Genomic DNA, 15,292 nt, shown 5'->3' on the forward strand with positions numbered 1-15,292 from the left:
GTGTGTGTGTGTGTGTGTGTGTGTGTGTGTGTGTGTGTGTGTGTGTGAGAGTGAGAGATACAGCCCCTCATATCGGAGTAGAAAGCAGTGCTATATTACCAAACTGCACAGCCTTGACCAGGAACTAAATATATAGAAGCCTGAACCCTTTTCTTGTTCTGCCAACAGTTACACATCAATAATCTAGGGCCTTAAAGAACTCTGACACTTGTCCAAGACACAGAAGTTACTCAATTTTTTCATATTACTCTGTGCTACTGATTTCGGATTCTGTGTCTTTTTTCTTCCATATGGATAATGCTTAGGAGCTGCAGTTAAGATTGTAAGCTCCTTGGGACAGGGACTGCGTGTTCTGTGGTTGTACAGCACCTAGCACAACTAGGTCTGGGTCCACGCCTAGGTCTCCTAGGCACTATGATAATATAAGCAAATAATAATACCTTCCTAGGAATACACCTATTAATTAGAGTCAAGATCTCATATTTAGTAACATGTTCCAATAATTGATGTTGCTTGGTTTAGAGATGTACAAAATTCTGTGCTTTAATATTACATTCTGCACCTAGATAAAATAAGTTCTACAGAAATACTTGAAGGAATTATTAATTTTCAAATTACTGCCCCTGTATATTCACTCTACTCTAAATACAGTGACCCTTGGGAAGTTCTATAGTGACTTGGAGGCAAGTCAAGTTGATATAATGCCAAGAACTGCTATTCTTGCTCTCAGGTGCAACAGGTCTTTCTCTCCCTAAGCCCCGGCGTGAATGCCTTTCATTCTCTTAAAATATCCCTGTCAACATTTCAGTTATGCTGTATCTCTAAAGCTACAGACAAGCTCTTTAAGGTGACTGCTACTTCTACAGCAGTGTCTTGAAGCAGACACAGCTTCAAAATCCCTGTCAAAGTTCCAAATGCTGTGTCCTTAATTACCATTCTGTTTTCTTCTAGTATTAATATTCCCCCCGGGGTTTGTTTTCTGTACTTTTGAAGGTCAGGGGAGGGAAAAAAAAAAATCTGTAACAAAATAATGTCCTGTCCAAGTTCCTGTACTGCCTGGCGGCCAGTCCCACTGGTGACTGCTGGCTGGGTTTTGCAATGGAGAGCATATAAACAATTAGAAACAACATCCCTTGTTAACATGAACGACAATATTTTTAAAGCTGCAATATATTCAGTTAGATTAGTAGGGGCTCCTACTGCATGTCATTAGTTGATTTGTTTCCCTTATCAGTGCTCCTGTGGAAAGATGCATTAAACTTCAAGTCACATGAAATGTCTAGTTGCGATATCTCCAGCTTCCCTTTTTCAACTCCAAGTATTTGCATTGTGTTACAATGAAAACTGGTTCTCCACCCTCAAAAGCTGATACAGCAATATCCCATTTCACCTATGTAGATTTTTACCCCCATCACGTTTTGCGTTTTTTGTAAGACTATCAGTTTTCAGAACCAAAAAGAATTCCCTTGGGGTTCCTTGGAATGAGAAAACAAGTTTACAAATGATATTTATTGAGGAGCTCAAGTGACCAAAATTTAGTTTTTGATAACTGAATCTTTTATATTTTAGCAGAACTTTATTCTTAGAGTTGAGCTGAAATTTATTAAAATAATTAACATTACTGGGAAAAAAAATACAAAGTCACAGAAGTTTCCTCTTGTGACTGTAAATACTGGCCACTATGTCATATCAAGAGCTGGCCACCCAAGTGGATAACCTATCCATTCCTGTACTTGTGCAGGATGTGCACAAGGCGGTATTAATGAGGAAAAGGGCCTGAAGTATATAGCTCACCAGACCAAATAACCTCCTGACCACACAAGTGGAAAATAATTAAAACAATGCACTGTTCTAATTTGGTTTTGGAACCATATGGGGAATGTTAAAGCGGTCTGAGAAAGGTTCATTTAGTGGATAACATGAAAGTAGCCTTATTAAAGAGGGTGGGGGAGGGGTCAGAAAAGAAAAAGGTTGTCTATTTGTCACACAGTGTATTTAATTCTTGGAACACTCATTAGAATTCTCCCTTAGAACATCAGGCCTCAGGTAAGAGGCTATTGGAGATTAAATTTCACTACAACCCATTTCGCTAAGCTCTGATAGGCAGGATTTCATTACCCATTAAAATCGAAGCACAGTACCCTAATGAGGGACAGGAAAGAGGTGCACATTCCACTTCTCCTTTGCTGCTTTCAGAGTTGAATATGTAATAAGAGGCACATAAACATTAACACTTCTAAGGGAGAGGGGGGGAAAACGGGGCAATGCTAAGCCCTCTCTCAGAAACGCCACAAACATTACAATAGCTTTGACTGAAACAGAGCCAGGGGAAACGCATTCACTCTCTGCAAAGAAGATTTAGCCATACTGCTATGGCAGAACACTGGTACAAACTCCTAATGCAAGACGATGAAATCAAAATGGTAGTTTGACCTTCACAGAATATAGACAGTTTGAATGCAGTTTTACCCTAGTATTAAGGATGAAAGCTTCTGCTCACGAAAGGCAGACATTAACTGATCTGCTTACCCGAAAGGAAAAAAAAAAAAAAGCCACGTACACACCAAAACACACACTGTGGTTTACAGTAAGTCTGCCAAGAATGTAGCAGCATAATCATAACAGAGTTTATTTCAGCACATCACTGCAATCATGCTTAAACATTGTTCTTTGTATTGAATAAGGCATGCTGTCAATTATCCCTCTAAACCATATCTGCAGACGCATCAAGCCTCAGACAGCTCCCACACTACATCATTTGCTGCATTGTGCATGGTCACTGCCAGCTGATGTGCCTCCCGGAGACTTCCCTAGCCCCCCTGCAGCAGTAATTGCAAGCAGCCATGCATATAAATCAGAGGTTGGAGCCACATATGACAGAAAGCCAGGGGTGTGGAGAAGGAATTACCAAAACAAAAATTAAAGAACATTTGCTTGCACATGTCTCCTAACCCAGTCATCCGAAGTAGTGAAGAGAAAATATAGAATGATAGGAGTGGTTACAATTCTCCTTCCCTTCATTACTGGATATTTTCCTCACCATATTGATTTTATTTCCTTTCTGCCTTTTGACTTCTTGACATTGTAAATCACTGAGAAATACACTCCAATTCAAACTGGGTTTCACTGAAGAATTTCAGAATATAAACATTTAAACCACAGACTTGAATAGAATTAAATATTGTTTCCTTATCTTCCACACGTACCATTCCCTCCCACTCCACACTTCTGCCTCTGCCTGGATTTTGCTTTAGTCTAGTCAGCAGTGCTTTTTCGCCCGAGTTTAATTAAAATTTAAACCAGTGCATATGAAAGTGATAGTATCTCTCCATTCAGAGACAGAAGACCATATCCTCTCAGTTTTTCATGTCCTTATTTCTGAAAAATCAGCTCATCAGAAAACCACAATCCTCAGCAGCAAGTGCTAGGCTATCTTTAGCCAAGGAAATAAGAGACTGAAACCATTTTTATTCCCACACCATTATAGTATATAGTGTGTTTCTCTTTTCTATTGTGCCTCTTTCCAATTTGGATTTTATGCTATTTACACCAGCTTTGCCAATGCAAAGCATACCAAAAGCATGAGCACCTTTCCTTCCCCCGCCCCCAATGAGATTTGCTTGAAAGTCATACAGAGAAAAAAAATTGGGTGATATCTTTTTATTTGCCTTCTGGTTTTTAAGCGTTTCTGAGCTTTCTTCTTCACAACCACAAAGATTTGAAGCCTACTTTTTAAAAAACGAAAGCTGAAATTTTCACATAAATAACATAACTCCAGAAGCTAGTGTGATAAGAAAACCACCTAATATCATGGGCGTTGGCAACACAGTCATACTTATTTCTTCCAGCCCTTCCTCCCACCTCTGCACACAAAAGGCCTCATATTCTGACAACTCTCCTTCTCCACAGAGACAGTCCCTTCTATCTGCTAGTTAGAGAACATAGATGCTTCCTCCCTCCCACTTGACCTGGGTCTTTCTTTTCAGCGAGATTGAGTTCTTCCCTAACTTTGATGTATGGACACTACACAGTGACACAAACACATCATCAGGTTTTCTCAAACACTTTTCTGTATGGTGGATTCAAGTTCATCAGGTTTCTTGGAAGATGGTCACGTGCTCTGAAGTGAATGTGAACTCAAAACTAACTAAAACCTATAAAATATCTTAATTCCATCATTCTAACACTGTACCTCTGCAGCTTTGCAACTGAACTGCATGATCATGTTTAGCTGACTAGGAATGTAGCTATTTTAAAAGATGCAAAACAGGTAGAGAATCATATGGTCTCCTACAACATACCTTGCGTTGTTAGGTTTTTAAAAGATATAGATTCACATAAACAGAGAGAGAGAGAGAGAGAGAGAGAGAGATGCAATTCATTCTCTCTCTCACACACACACACACCTCGTTATACATTTCTTCTGATCAAGGCTGAACTGATATCTTTTTATTCTCAAAACATGACAATACAAACTAAGTCAAATATGAGATTATTTCAAAATAATAAAAGTGGCAGCAAACAGATCAGTTCATATGTCTCTAGTTCTCATATTATACCATAATCACAATTCTTGAAAATGCCACTAAATTATTTTAGTTCAAAGCAATCTAGACAACTGTTTTATTTAATATTCAAGCTTAAAGCAACTATTCTATTGCTTTTCATATCCACCTTTCTACCCAGGTTCTAGATTACCTTTCATGTTAATTTTCAAATTAGAGATCTATAAACAGAGATGTAACTTTTACTTCTAAGACTTCATGCAGGAAGCTCATTCCACTGACCTCATTTGATCCATCCAAGAAGTAATAATAGAGCTCATGAGGCTAAATGCCAAAGCGAAATACTAAGTACTTGTTTCCTATATTCTTTTCTGATGAAGATCTAAACCAGCAGCTCAAGACAGCCTTCTGATTAGATCAAAGGAGGAAACATTTCATGTCATTAGCTACATAGTTTTATGTTGTTTAGTAGCCGCACCATAATGCACACCAGACGGGTAAAAGTACAGTAGCTTTCAAAACCAAACTTTCTTCAAAACATTGGCGTCAAATCATATTATATATATATTTTTCTAGTAAATTATCTACAGCATTTTCCTAGCCTTTGCTCCCATCCTTTTAGGCACACAGATTAAGCTAATGTTAACTTTTTAGAACTTTCAAACGTAAGGAAATGCAAAAATATTTCCAAGGTAGATAGGCATGAATGTGTGAACGGTATTTCCCATGCTTGTTATAAATACATATGGATCACTATGGGCATAGATTTGTATGTATTTATAAACATCAGTATGGGCCTGGGAAGCTAATGATCCAACCAGGGACCAAATTTGGTGATGAATCCTGGTCATATGCTACCTCAGGCACGTTCCTCATACGCTAAGATGATATGAAAGTAGGAACACGTGATTTTCGCATAGAATAATTCTACATGAATGGCCTGTGATCAGCGTATATATTAGCCAAATGAACTGCTCAAACATCGCAGTTTGCCCCACTCAGTAGAGAGGCCATCCAATACTGTTAACCCCAAAATCTTCCATCACTGTGAGACAGCATGACTGGAGAAATGAGCACAGGGGTGGGAAGTTCCAAGTTTTAATCCAGGTTCTCCCACTGACTCATGGAGTGACCTTTTTAATACCACCTGTCACCACAGTATCTAAACCAGACCCATCTAATACTCCATCCGTTTGATCTATCCATGTATTCTGTTTAGTCCCACATTCTCCTCGGTGCACAGAAATTCAGAAGTGTTTTTCTTTTTTAATTATTAAAAAGGGAGAAAAGTTTCTACCCCTTGCAAGTTACCAAGTCAAGATAACTTTGAAAACTTGAGTGCAAAATGATGCAGAGGTCTCTTCCTAAGTCTGCAGACAGTCTGAAACTGACCGAAAGTTTCAGTTTCCTGGACCATTATGCCACATCTTCTGCCAATTAATTTAATTTGTGAATTAAACCAAATGATGACATGCTAAATGTGAGCATTGCTGATTACTTTAGTAAATGAAATGGGGAAGGGAGTGGAACTGAATCTCCCAGAAAGGAAATGAGAGTTCCTGTAGGGAAGGAATTGCATAGGAAAGAAGAGATGAGACTCACAAAGGAGACGGGAAAGGAAAGAAGCAGAGCAGAGGATAGAGAAGGAAAATAAATAAAAACAGAAGCAGTGATGGATCTAAAAAAAGGGAATATATTTTCCTCACTGAATGTCACAATGTGACAATAAGATACTGAACAACTAGAAGTTTAACCACTACATAAAGACCCTATTCCATCCTAGATCTCTTTATGCAAGCTTCCCACTGACATCGCTGGATGCTCTGCTGAGGGCTTCAAAGAGCAGGTCATCCTAAATTTATAGCCAGGTCCACAGTTAAAGTTCAAAATGGAACTGGGCCCTCTCCACTGGATAATTCTGAAACCGCTGATCTAAGTACAGAATCAGAGGAGTTTGATGGGCTTTATATATGAAAACAAGAAAAATGAATGCTATCAGCATTGTTTCTGCAAGATGTTAATAGGCACCAAGTTCCCACACAAGACATTTCTCCTTTGTGTATTATGTGCTGAATCACACTGAATGCTGTAAGGCCTAAAGCAAGCACTGGGCCAGTGCAAAGGTCTAGCAAACAGAATTAGCATGAAAGATCACTAACAAAAGTAGTTACTCCTCTTGGTTGCATCACCAGAGCCTCAAATTCAGTAAGATACAATAAAGGACCAACAGTATCTTTGAAGAAGATGTATATTGCCTAGCAAGTATATAAAATGCTACTGATATTAGACACAATATCAGAAGTCCTTCCCGCAATAGGACTACTTTCCTTGCATTGTGCACTAAATCATAAACACGACCTCTTTAAAGCAAAGAGAACAATAGTCTTAATGAGTGGAGACAGTTTTTTAAGGTCGGACAGAAAATATCCATAACAGTCACAGGATACATTGATTTAAGGCATATTCCCAAAATGCTACTCACTTTGACTACCCCACTTCCCTGAAAACAAACTGTAAGAACTCTCAGATGAATGAGTTTTCCCTCTCTCACCTATACCAGTTACCACTATCAGAGGGGTAGCTGTGTTAGTCTGGTCTGTAAAAAGCAACAGAGAGACTATTCACCCACGAAAGCTTATGCTCCAATACATCTGTTAGCCTTAAAGGTGCCACAGGACTCTCTGTTGCTAGTTACCACTATGTTGATTTTGGGAAATACTAAGACCAATGGTTTCTTTACTGAGGGCCTGCAGAGACTAAGAATATGTTTAGGTTTTGTGTGGTAAGAAAGAATAGAATAAGTTATTGGGTTCACAAAGCTTCAGCAAAAATCAACAGCACAACTGAAGCTAACAAGTCCCTCTCTCTCCTGTTTCAGCTTAATTTAAACCCTTCAAATGCTTGTCTTCTCAAAGTGTTTGCAAGGAAGAGAGGAAAGAACAGAGAGTCAACACACAAATTTTAAAGAAATGTTGAATATGCATGTGTTATATCTTTATCTTATTTACACACACACACCTCTGAGATGTCAAGTTTGCCTATCTCAGCTATACTGATAAAATAGCTAGAATACATTTCTTCAGAACACAAAAAACTGTCAATCTTGTAGTATTATTTCCTTTTTCAGCTTCTCCTGTTATTCATGTGTTTTGTTTTTTTTCCCTTCCTCAGCTATGACATGCTGTATTTAAAGAGAATTGCTTGTTGGCTAGTTTAACAAGACAACGCCATGTCATCTGGTGAAACAGACCAAAAGTACAAACAAATTTTCTAATTCACTACTGATAAGAGCCAAAAGGAAAGCTTGTCTGGGCTGCTTCCCTACACCTTCTTAAATGCCAGCCGCAGGCAAAAATAAATGGAAATGTGGGTGAAATGGGAGGCAGGACGGAAACTATGTGATATTTGCCACTTGCCTCTAACATCCTTGGGTCAAACTACTGCATCTCAACGACCCTTCACAAGATCAAAAGAAGACATTTGTGTTTACAACATCCTGAGCAATTTAGGAATCTCACTAGGCATTGCTTCCTACCTCCTGCCCGGTTCCCTTTTAAAACAGATTGTTTCTAATGAAGCTGCTAAGGTTTATGAGTTTATAATCATCATGAGGCCGGCTTGCTACAGGAGGCTTTAAAGAGAAATAAGGTCAACCTTCTCCCCCTTAAAGTTATTACATGTGAAACACTGCATGAAAAAGAAAACATATATATAAAATGTGTTTTGTGATTTTAAATTACAAATACGAAAGATTCATGATAGTGTTGTTTCTCAGTATGTCTTCATTTCCCAGCAACAGCATCTGTACCTTGATGGTGCGTAACTACTGAAGCAGCACTCTCATTTTAAGTCACTTTGGCATTTAAAGGGAGGGTTGGGGGTGGGGGGTGGAACTCTAATGAAAGCTCTTGCTAAATACACAGGAAGTTCCGAGAACCTGCTCTGTATGTATTTTGTCTCCCTATCTTCTACACCATCATGGGTGGACAGTTATACCAGCATAAATTTATACTGACTGGTGTAGCATATTCTGGTTTGTAAAGCAAAATAAACTATACCAGTATAAAGCAGCTTAACCCCAGCACAGAACTTCATTGACACTAGGGCTTATATCAGTTTATTTAAAAAACAAAACAAAGAAAACCGCCACACTCCTAACTTGACATGGACCTGGTCTACACCTAAAACCTAGGTCGACGTAGCTACAGCACTCAGGGGTGTGAAAGATCCATACCCCTCAGCACGCAGATATGCTGACCTAACCCCCAGTGTAGATGCAGCTAGAATGCTTACGTTGACATACCTACTGTTGCTCAAGGAGATGGATCCTTCCGTTGCTCTAGTCTTCGTCTACACAAGGGGGTTAGACCAGCATACTACGAGGCTGCAATGCCCACAGTGTAGATATGGGCACAGTTATACCAGGATAACATTTCTAGTGCACACCAGGCCAGTACAGCTTACATTCAATGTCCGGTTTTTGTAAACATTGGTTCCTAGATTCTGGGGCTTCTGCAAGGTCCTACCTGCACAGTAACTCTTATTCGTGCCATAAGTCTACTGTCAATACCTAGACACTACCAAAAAAAAATAATAATATTTTAATTTTTGCTACAGTAATTTCTTCCTGTAACTTCCCTTTCTAACTAGGCAGTAATTTTATGAATCCAAGCCATTAGATATTACTGAGTAAGTTTTGTGCTTTGATGTTTAAAAGCAAGTAAAATTAGAAGTCGCAAAAGTATTTTAGTTTATTTAAAATGTCATTTTATCACTCACTAGAGAGATAAGTCTTTCACAGTAGGAAAAGAGTTTTTAAACCAACTAGAGTGCTGGAAAAAATATAACTTTTTCCAATTCTAATAATACTAGGCATGAAATATTTTCTGGAGCACAGCTTAAAAAGATTAATAGCAATAATTTTGTTTAAAATTAGGGGCTTTTTGTTTTAATACATATTTTTTCGGGTATCTATATAAAAATGTAAACTGAATCACTGTATTTTAAACTACTAACTATGTTTCAGTTAATTGGCTCTCTTAAATCCAAAGGAACCTAAGCTGCAAACTCAGCAATTCCACGACATGAATTAAATGTCGTCCCAACCACTCCAGACACAGGATGAAAGAGGTCTCCAACCTAAAGCCCTATTTATATTCTCTCACATGGTGACTATAAAAAGCTTTCCTTTCAAGCTGAGGTTTCTGTCAGTGTTGAAGTCTGCAACTGTCTGAATGTGAAAACCATTTTGTATGCCTATTTTTAAAATGGAGGAAGTCCTCTTTGCATTTGGATAACTCAATTTTTAAAAGACTGGTCTTGTCTTTAAACTTGCCATTGATTTACTCCTTCAAGAAGGAAGAGTGTCAAACAAATTCCTTCAGATATATTAAACAAGTCATTATAAACCACTGAAAATGAAAACTAAGTATAAATGGTTGAACATATTGATATTTTGACACAGGAAATATCTTGGATTCTCCCCACCCCCATTTTTCCACCAGCTGTAATCATGATGATGTGCTGAGCATGACCAAAGAGTGTTGTTTCCTATTGCAAAAAAAGGCAGCCCTGGGTTGCACACAAGACAGGAAGGCAGAAACTGTAGAATTTTAATCTTGATTCTGCCACTGATTTACTGAACGGCCTTGGGCAAATCACTTCTCTATCTCAACAACAGCGAACAAGAGTAAAACTATTTTCATAACTCACAAGGGCAGATTAAAAAATGGAAGTTTGTAAATCATTCTGAAGATTTGAAGAAGAGCTAAAGGGAGCTGGTCAGAAAATGGCAAGTATTTTCTGCAAAAGAATTGAAACAGAAGTTATACATTTTTGTGATTTTTTTTTTTTTAAAAGGAATTTTTTTGTAAAAAAAAATTCAAAATTACAAATTTTAACTAACCACTTCTGGCCTCAAGTATCATTAAAATTGTAAACCACGCATCTTCTAAAAATGGAAACTCAAAAATTACATGCTCGCCATACAGAGTTAGTATTCCTTTTTTCATTTTCGGGGTGTGTGGGGAGGGGTAAATAAATTATTCTTCTGATTTATTCAAGACTAGCATGTCTAGGACACCAGACTTGCCTGTCAAATTTGAAATAACCTCCCATCTCCAACCCCACCAATGGGACTGAAAGTTTTCTCAAAGCAAAGCAAAAAACAAAATTCCATTTTGGGATGAGGTTATGGATAACTTCTTTCAAATATTTTACTTCTATGAATGAACTCACAAGGCAATGAAACACATTTTGTTTGAATGACCCTTCAGATACTACATCCTGCTGATGCCGTAGTAGGCAACACTGCCGCCACCATGGAACCAGCAATTTGGCCGCTCAGACTCCTCACAACCAGAGGAAGTGACTGATTGCCTCACACTGTGATAAATACAGTGTTACTGTAACTTTTATCAACACTCACATTCTTCCCACTCCTGCCTCTTGTAAAATCGTAATTAAAAAAAAACTTTGCAATTTACCTTCAATAAAGAGTTAATGTTTCACCGAAATGGAGGACACCCACAAGCATACTGATCTCTGCTCATCCCCAATATATTGTCCATTTATTTTATAGATCTAGATTTTTCTGGTATTCACATGAGGTTTTAGAAAATTAAACTGAAGATATCTAATTAATTGGCTACTTGGGTATACTACTATACTCTTATAGAAGTTGAGCTGGGGATACACAGAGGCTGGGCATTTTATCTGAGACAAATATTCCTTCATTGGTCAGAAAACGAAGTATACAATCACTTCTAAGTGAACCTACAAGGGGGGGGGGGGGGGGGAAGAGAGAGAGAGAGAGACACAAGTTATACCAACATAGCCTATAGTGTAGACAAGCTCTTAGTACAACTTAAGAGTGCGTCCATATCCATAAGCATTATTATGAGAAACCAAAACTAAAAAAGGTAAGAAATTAAAAACCACTCTCCTCCCGCATCCCTATCTTCCTCTTCTTCACACTGAAACCTCTCTCACACACACACACACACCATCCACTCTTATGGGAACTTCTCTGCTGGGAGAAGCAAGCCTTGAAGAACCACACACCAATGGTAAACCAACCAGATACCTACAAAACAAACTAGAAGTTATTAAAATAAATAATACAGCTTCTATAAATATATATTTTCAGTCCCAAAATAGTGCAAAGAACAGTATTTTTCCATTATCTGAAGTTATTCAAATAGAGTGGAACAGCCCTTTTAACATTCAGATTATATAAGCCCTCCTTTACAGCGGCAGACAGCTTTCTTAGAATTAGGGCAGAGATGGAAGAATTGTTGTGGGTCTGGATGAAAGTCCATGTTCTTGTAGGGACAAAACCAAGAGCTGGACAGAGAACCATTTTGTCCTGAAGCAGCTGAAGGCACAGATCCTTTCCCAGAAGGGCTCTTCTGGCCAGCTAAGTTGGGTTTGTGCCCTTTGTGTCTTTATGGTCTAGAAATAAATCTGGTTACAAAACATTCTGGGTTTGGCGGGTTTTCATATCAGAATTTCAGGTCTTCTTTACCCTGGAAAAGTGATCAAATATTTATTAAAATGATATCACAAGAGACTAAAAATTCAATAACAGAAGGCAAAGGGTTTTAGTTAGACTGCTGAAAACTCTACATGCTTCCTTTTGTTTACCACTTATTTAATGCAATATTTAATGAACACTTGGGAATAAAGAGGTCTTTGTTAAAGATGAAGCACCATTACCCCTTCAATAAAAAGTATGGGCACTCTCCATCATTTAACCCCTTCCAAGAGAGCCTGCAGCAAAACTGATGATGAAGAATCAGCTTGACATTCCTGATATTTCTGATGATTAAAAAAAAAAAAAAAAAAAAGCAAAAACAAAGTGACACACAAGAAGAAAGATGTTGGGAAAAATGGGGGGGCAGAAATAGGTACAAGTCTCTTCGCAATCGTGAAGCAAACAGGGCACAAACCCAATTTTTTAAATGTATTCTGCTGTTTACATTAAAAAAAACTAGGAAACAGAAGAATGAAGGAGCAAGTTGGATAAAGAAAAGTCACAGGTTAATAACATACAGTGCCAATATGTTTGAATAAATCAGGCCTCAGAGAAGACTGCCAAGACAAACTAGAATGTTTAATGTCATCCGCATGAATTTAAGTCTATGCCTACACACCAAAAGAACCAGCCTTTCAATGTTTTCCACTACATTCTTTAAGAAGAGGCTTTCCTAGACTTCAGTATGTTTGCCAGCTGAAGAGGCTCATGATCTCAGGTTCCAAGCCATTAAATGAAGAGTCTGAAGCTCCTAGGAGAACTAAAGACCTTGCAGAGATCTTTGAATACTGGAAGAGGCCAGGGGTTCCAAATGGACTCTATTAAAATCAGGGAACCAATGGCGAAAAGAAAGGAATGGTAAGTCACTGATATATTGTACACTCTGAACTTCCTAACTGCCTTGCTAGTAAAAGGAAGGGAGGCAAAGAATATACATCCTCAAGTCCTTCCATAAGAAAAGAAAGGTCATCTGTCTTCCAGGCCGGAGGGTACAGTATATGCAGCAGAAAATTTGAACTCTTAATTAAGGAATTATGCAATGCACCTGCACAAAATCACCACTGATATAGGGAGTTCAGTATCAGAGCAAATTCCAGAGTGGGATGGGGTGGAAGTGTAAATCTGAACTCTCTTAGAATCAAATGGAAAAGTTCAAACACAGATATTAAAAAAAAAAAAAAAAAGGACAGCTTAGAGCAGGGGTGGCGAACCTGTGGCTCCGGAGCAGCATGCGGCTCTTCAGAGGTTAATATGCGGCTTCTTGCATAGGCGCCGACTCCGAGGCTGGAGCTACAGATGCTAACTTTCCAATGTGCTGTGGGGTGTTCACTGCTCAACCCCCTGCTCAGCCTCAGGCCTTGCCACCACTCCACCCTTTCCCCCAAAGCCCCTACCCCGTCCCCCAAGCATGCTATGCCCTCCTTCCTCTCCCCTCCCCACCAGAGCCTCCTGCGCACTGCAAAACAGCTGATTGTGGTGGGCGGGAGGCGTGGGGAGGGAGGGGGAGGTGCTGATTGGCGGGGCTGCCGGTGGCCGAGAGGTGCTGGGAGCGGGGGCGGGGAGCTGCTGACATATTACTGTGGCTCTTTGGCAATATTCATTGGTAAATTCTGGCTCCTCCTCAGGCTCAGGCTGGCCACTCCTAGCTTAGAGGCTTCCAGAACCAACATGGCTGACACTTAGCCACTGGCATATCTGGACCCTTTTGTCTCAGATGCTTAAGAGGGAACATAAGAACGGCCATACTGGGTCAGACAAATGGTCCATCTAGCCCAGTATCCTGTCTGCCGACAGTGGCCAATGCCAGGTGCTTCAGAAGAGAACAACTTCAAGTGATCCATCTCCTGTCATCCAGTGTCAGCTTCTGACAATTCAAGGTTTAGGGCTATTCAGAGCATGAGATTGCAAGCCTAGTAATGGGGAGAGTACTTTTATGCGGGGTGAAGGGAAATCTGTCAGGAAAGGGCACAGGAGATTCTTGTGGGCAGAATGGATACATGAAGGAAAAAGGAGCCTACCATCCAGATACAATGTGCTGATCCCAAGTGGGTCTTGGTGTCTGACTCTCTTCCACACATACACCCCTCGCAATATTTGTAAGAGAAATGCAGGGGTTAAGCAAGACTAGCAGTTTCAGCTACACTACAATGGTTTTGGTTAGGAGATTCACCTCTGAAGACAGACTGTGACAGGCCATTCAGGACAATGTTGGAGCGGATGTCCTGAAGCAGGTATGCAGCAGGTTTCTCTCAGGCTGCTCTACTGGTGCTGCTCGGTGCATAGCACTGAAAAAAGTTTTAAAATGACAGAGTGCCTAGACTGCTGCCAAGTGAGCCCCAAATAATTATGCCTGTAAGCAGAAAGGAAAGGACACGGTTTCCCAGAATTCGAATGAAGGAGGGCAGGAGATCAAAGAGCTCTCAGGAGTGAGAGCAGTAGAATAAGAGAGTAGTTTGCCATTTTCCTGCTCCAGCACACTAGCCCCTCTACGGTACTTCTGCAAGGCCTTGCTAGACAAGCCTTTGGTGAACTGGGACTGTGGTGCTATGCAGTGGCCATCCATCATCAAAACAGAGCTTCCTGTGAAGAGGGGGAGGAGTAGAAGATTCAGCAAAGCAACTCCACAGCCAGACTGGGCAGAATTACACCAGCTGTGAAGGGTCCCTAATAGGTGATATCCAACTATGAAAATATGATAACATGAATTTTACTACTCCCTGGAGTGATGGTCCTAATCAAGAAAGTCCCAGAATTTAATTCATATTTTATTTCTCTTGTTCATTCCCATCACCATTACACTCAATTTTTCATATTCTTAATTGAAAAGATTCTAACCGTAGTTTCCATGTACATAACTGGTAACCCATTAGTTGTTGCAGCCCTTTCTGTAGAATAAAAAGAGGTACTGAATAAGAAACGTGCTTTAAAAATTACAATCTCTCTCTGGATATATGACATACTCACACTCACATTCTCTCTCCTGGAAATCCTGCACTGCACTCTGTTCACATTTCAGAGAAAGACCAAATCTGGCCAGTTAATTAAAACAATATTTATTTGTTATCTCAATAACAAAGATCTGACACCAAAATGTATGTAAAAGTTGAGCAGGGGTCAGAGGGAAGCCAGTAGCAACTACTTTCAGACTTTTCACTATCAGGATTTGCCAAATGGAAGTGACAAGTCTGGACCACTAAGAAAAATGAAGCCGTTTGGTAAGTTACACACTGTGTAATAAACACACTGTCAGTTT

The 15,292-nt window shown here is 39.5% G+C and overlaps 1 protein-coding gene across 2 annotated transcripts in view; it reads right to left on the minus strand.

Moving 5' to 3' along the window:
* The window catches only part of JARID2 (jumonji and AT-rich interaction domain containing 2), a 295,836-nt gene that overhangs the window by 219,595 nt on the left and 60,949 nt on the right, over nt 1-15,292 (minus strand). The gene's annotated exons all lie outside the window — the stretch shown is intronic.

Source organism: Terrapene carolina, unplaced genomic scaffold, assembly GCF_002925995.2.
Source record: "Terrapene carolina triunguis isolate 2854851 unplaced genomic scaffold, T_m_triunguis-2.0 Scaffold58, whole genome shotgun sequence".
NCBI lineage: Eukaryota > Metazoa > Chordata > Testudines > Emydidae > Terrapene > Terrapene triunguis.